The sequence below is a fragment of the Rhincodon typus genome, chromosome 33, assembly GCF_021869965.1.
Source record: "Rhincodon typus isolate 14 chromosome 33, sRhiTyp1.1, whole genome shotgun sequence".
In the NCBI taxonomy this organism is placed as follows: Eukaryota; Metazoa; Chordata; class Chondrichthyes; order Orectolobiformes; family Rhincodontidae; genus Rhincodon; species Rhincodon typus.
Genome location: NC_063364.1, coordinates 9,000,357 through 9,006,356, shown reverse-complemented (window position 1 = coordinate 9,006,356; position 6,000 = coordinate 9,000,357).

The window sequence follows — 6,000 nt, the reverse complement described above, 5'->3', positions numbered from 1 at the left end:
ACGTCCCTCTCTGATTCTATCTCCACATAAAGAGTTGTGATCTTGCTCAGGTAGCATCAAAAATAAAATAATCACATGTCCACAGGAAAGAGAATTGAGAACAACAGCTGGCCCTAGCTGTACTGTCGCAGAGATCGGTGATAGGTTTTAGTCCAAATTAAGTCTCATACAAGTGGGGAAAGGACAGGAAGGAAGTCTAAACATCTGATGAAGAGTCATCTAGACTCTCCAGCATTTGTTGTTTTTGGTACAGATTTCAACATCTGCAGTAATTTGATTATATATTTAATTATATATTGTGTCAAAGTATCGCGTGGTTATCGCTCTTAGAGTAGCTGTCAACTTGAGAATTTTGGGTCATTTTCCAGAACATTCCAGCTCCGCACAAATCCCGCCGCTTCTCCCCGGGGAGTGTGACTCTCAGCAGCGGAAACCCACCCCTCACGCCTTTATTGACAGGAAAAAAAAGTCATTAAAAGTCAGAAAATATTTTGCAACCTCCTTGGCATGACATCAGGGGTGATAGAGAATTTTAACTCACACATCATGTTTACAACTTGGAAGGGAGGGAAGGTGGGAAAGAGTGAAGGAGATAGGAGGAGAGAGAGGGTGGGGAAGATGGTCACTCATTGAACTTTGCGGCATTTGCCCACTTGACCATTGTGTGTGGTAGTGGGTAAGGGGCATTTTGCTGCCATCATCGTCCTTTGCCTTGTCTTGGTCTAATCTAGTGAAGAATGGTAGAGGATACACCACGATAGAATATCTACAGAAGAGGCCCTTTTTTTAAATTCATTCATGGGATGAGGTCATTACTGGTTTGACCAGCAATCATTACCCATTCTTAATTGCCCCGAGGGCAGTTAAGATTCAACCACATTGCTGTTGGTCTGGAGTCACATGTAGGCCAGACCAGGTAAGGATGGCAGATTTCCTTTCCTAAAGGACAATAGAGAACCAGATGGATTTTTCCTCAACAATCGTTAATGGATTCATGGTCATCATTAGATGCCTAATTCCAAATTATTATTGAATTCAAATTCCATCATCTGCTATGACAGGATTTGGATCCAGGTCCCCCGAACATTATCTGGATCTCTGGATTAATGGTCTAGAGATAATAACACTAAGCCATCATATCCCCCTAAGATAACAAGAAACTTTATTGCAGACTGCCCTCTCCTTAGAGAGAGAGATGACTGGTGGTAGCATTACTTGAGGGTCATAGATGAGGGGAGAGGTTGAGAGAGACAGTCCTTCACGATAACCTCAGCCAATACAGGAATTGAACCCATAGTATTGCTATGACTTTGTATCACAAGACAGGCATCCAGCCAAATGAGCTAACCCCTCTGGGCTCACCAACAACAATTCTATCTCAAGTCTCTGCTGCAGCATTGAAACAGCCCAAAATCAATTTCAACTTCTTTCTGCAACCTCGGCATATACTTTCCCTTCCTATCCCACTTGACTTCTCTGCTGCCTCTGACCTAGGCAACTGTCCCATTCCCTTGATTTTGTTTCCCCCAAGGCCAGTCAGAGGGACTGCTCTTATCTGGCCCTGCTCTGAGCTCTCCGACCGGAGCAACAATATCTGAAACAGTAGGTCCTCTTCGCACCCAAACGCCATCCCAGTTTGAGTCTGTGCTTAGCTACAAGCTGCCCCTCAGTGACATTAGCCAGTCTCATGGGATCAGCTTCTGGTGTACTGAAGTTACCAGGCTCTGCATTGCTACTATTGCCCTTCATTCCTGCCACTGTTGCTGCTGCCTCACATTTGTATATTATAGACCAATGTAAAAATGGCACTGCTTTCTGAGTAGGTGGCAGTTTTGTTGACATGAGTTTTAAGATGTGGTAAACACTTGGAAAATAACTGGATCAGACAGAGTCAGCTTGCATTTACAAAAGGGAAATTATGTTTAATAAATCCACTGGAAATGTTTGAGAATATAACTCATAGAGTTGATAAGGGGGACCTACCAGATGTGGTTCACTTAGGCTTTCAGAAGGGCCCACATAAGAGACTAACATGTAAACTTAAAGTGCCTGGGATTGGAGGTGGTATACTGACATGGTTACAGAACTGGTTGGCAGAAAGGAAACAAAGAATAGGAATAGGAATAGAATAGGAAGTTCTGAGGAAGGGTCACCAGACCCGAAACGCTCTGTTTTTTTCCTTCACAGATCCTGCCAGACCTGCTGAGTTTGTTTTTGTTCCTGATTTACAGCATTCGCAGTTCTTTCGGTTTTTAATAGGAATAAATGGATCTTTTTCCAAGTGGCAGCTAGTGAAGGATATTATTAAGCTGGAGAGGGTTCAGAAAAGATTTACTAGGATGTTAGCAGGAATGGAGGGTTTGAGTTATAGGGAGAGACTGGACTGGGCTGGGACTTATTTCATTGGAGTGTAGTAGGTTGAGAGGTGATGTTACAGAGGTTCATAAAATAATCAGAGGTAAAGGTAAGGTGAATGTTAAATGTCTTTTCCCTAGTGTGGGCGATTTCAAGTCTAGGGGACGTATTTTTTAATGTGAGAGGAGAAAGATTTAACAACAGACACGGGGGGCAGTTTTGTTTTTACACAGAGTGTGGTTCATATGTGGAATGAACTTCCAGATGAAGTGGTGGATATAGGTGCAGTTACAATGCTTAAAGGACATTTAGTTAAGTGCAAGAATAAGAAAGTTTGGAGGGATATGGGGCGAGCGCAGGCAGGTGGGACTAGTTTAGTTTGGGATTATGGTCAGCATGGACTGGTTGCACTGAAGGGTCTTTTTCTGTGCTCTATGACTCTATGACTAGCGGGGTGCTGTAGGGATCAATGCTTGGACCCCAGCTATTCACAAAGTATCAGAATGATTTACATGAAGGAACAAAATGTTAAATCTCCAGTTTTGCAGATGACTGGGTGGAAGGGTGAGCTGTGAGGAGGAAGCGGAGATGCTTCAGTGTGATTTGGATAAGTTGAGTGAGTGGCTAAATACATGGCAGATGAAGTATAAAGTGGATAATTGTGATATATCTCAGCATAACAAAACATTTGCATTATAGTTATAGCTCAGTCTCCAGTCACTTCTGTAGGGTCTTCTCCCTTTACACCTAGGTTTAACTAATCAAACAGCAAGTTATAGATTAGTTACTAGACCCTCGCAATTGAACACAGAACAATTGAACAATTCAATTCTAAACCTGATGTGATATGGCAGGTATCTATGATCAGGCAAGTATATATCTTTAAGAGAGCTAAGTGACGATATCAGTGAACCGGGGACTCCTTATTGCAGTAGGCGCAGAGCGGGGTCTCCTGGCATTGGCGAGGAGGTGCCAGCAGCATGGTATGCCTGGAGCAGGAACCCCTGGCCTCATCGAGGTGGCAGCGGAGCCAGAGATTCCTGGTCCCGGTCAGGGTAGGCCCGGAGCGGGGAGTCCTGGTTATCGGTGAGATGGCAGCAGGAGTGGAGCTGGGGACTCCTGGTTGTGGGGTGAGTGTGGGCCCAGCGTGGGACTCGGCATCGGCATCAGCATCAGCGAGGTGGGCCCAATGGTGAAGAGATGGCGCTTGAAGAGTGGAGACTTCTACCATGGTGGGTCTGGCACAGACAGCGGTGAGGCAACGGGGGAGGGTTGGCAGCACAGGTGTTGTTGGTGAGCCAGCTCAGAACTCATGGTGAGGGGGTGATGGAATGAAAATAGACTCTCTTTCAGTTATATCTGTTTCCTCTTTTTATTCTTAAACTCTTCAAAATGGCGCTGGATTGCGGCAACAGTTGAAGTTTCTCTCTGTATTTTACTGTATTATTCAGTGTAACAATAAACCATTCAATTCAATTCATCACCATGATGTAACATTCCTGTATCAAGGTACCAGTTCCATCTTGAATAGTTACTGTTGTACTTTGTAATCCATTATTAAAGTCAATTTGACATCAGGTCTGAGTCCAGACTATTCCAAAGGCCGTAACAGTGTTATAATGTAAACAGTTGCTCAATGATTAAACCTCCTCATCGCTGCTCTCCATAACAAACCAGTCTGAGCACTCACATTATCAGAGTTAATGGAACAACACCAGAGAACAGACTAATATCTGCCTCTAGAACATCAGACTCCTTTCTGACATTCAGTCTTTGATGTGCTGGAATTTCCTCAGGATAGTATTGGTCACAGCAAATTCAAGAAACTTATCCCCTTGGCGGAGGGATCAATGACTGAGGGGGGTAGATTTAAGGTAAAGGACAGAAGGTTTAGAGGAGATGTGAGGAAAAGTTTTTTTTTCACCCAGAGAGTGGTGGGAATCTGGAACTCAGTGCCTGTAAGGGTGGGAGAGGCAGAAACCCTCACAACATTGAAGAAGTATTTAGATGTGCAGTTGTGATGCCAAGGCAATACAAGGTTATGGGCCAAGTACGGGAAAATGGGTTAGAATAGTTAGATGGTTGTTTTTGACCAGCACAGACTCAATAGGCTGTAGGGCCTTTTACAGTGCTGTAGGCCTCTATGACTCTATGACACAGTGTTTGAAAATAATTGTAAACTTGGGCTCCCACCTTCCTCCTTGTTGCTGTCTCATGTTGAACTAGACTGTTCTTGCCCTGACTCCAAGCTAAACTTCCAAATCCCACATCATCACAGACAGCTCCTTCTTCTGGATCTGAAACATCATCCACCTCTGCCTCAGCTAAAACTCCCATACATACCTTTGTCACCTCTCGACTCAACTATTCCAAAATTCGACTCTCCTCTACCTTCCATAAATTGCTGTACATCTCCATTTGGGCAGTATGGTGGCTCAGTGGTTAGCACCGCTGCCTCACAGCGCCAGGGACCTGGGTTTGATTCCGGCCTTAGATGACTGTGTGGAGTTTGCACATTCTCCCTGTGTCTGTGTGGGTTTCCTCCCACAGTCCAAAGATGTGCAGGTTAGGGTGGATTGGCTATGCTAAATTGCCCTGTGGTGTACAGAGCTGTGCAGGCTAGGTGGAGTAGCCATGGGAAATGCAGGGTCATGGAGATAAGGTGGGGGAACTGGGTCTGGATGGGATGTTCTTTGGAAGGTTGGTGTGGACTTGATGGGCTGAATGGCCTCTTTCCACACTGTAGAGATTACACAATTGTTGATTGAATGTCCTGCATTAAAACCTGATTATTTACTTGGTGATCTACTTTGGCTTCCAGTGGAGTCATAGAGCCATACAGCACAGAAACAGCCCCTTTGGCCCACACATACCTGTCCAAATATCCTTTTAAATGTTGTAATTGTACTCGCTTCTATCACTTTCTCTGGCAGCTGGTTCCATACGCATACTACCCCCGGGGGGAAAAAGTTGTCCCTCAGGTCCCTTTTCCCTCTCACCTTAAACCTATGCCCTCTAGTTTTGGACTGGGGAAAAGACCTTGTCTATTCACCCTATCCATGCCCCTCATGATTTTATAAACCTCTATAAGGTCACCACTCAGCCTCCGATGCTCCAGGGTAAAACATCCCAGCCTAAAACATCCCTTCCCACAACTCGAAGTAAATCAACTTGAGTCTAAATCTGCCCAGGGTCTTAAAACTCTCTAGTTTCTGTCACCTTTTCTGCCAATGCTGAAACATTTTGAAATTTAGGGCTAGTTTCGCTGAGCTTGTTTGACACATGCTTCGATGGGCATTTAATCTCCTGGTACAGCAGGCAGGAAGTGCGCCATACTGGTGGGGGAGTAGAGGGGGTGGGGATCATTAGCTGCCATATTGGTAAATGATGTCCAAGGGTCCTGTGTCTGATCCATGAACAAATGCACACAATGGACTGAATGGCTGTTTATGGCCATCTCTCCAATAAAGCCCTAGCCCTAAGACACTTTGACTGGGCTGTGTTTAGGAAAACTACAGGCTTCTTAACAGACAATACCCAGAGACCGCGCCCAAAAAAAATGTGCATAAAAGAACATACTGGAATACCTCTCCCCACCTGACTGCCAACCCGTCTCAATATCCCAATTTGTCCTGGCTCTGTATC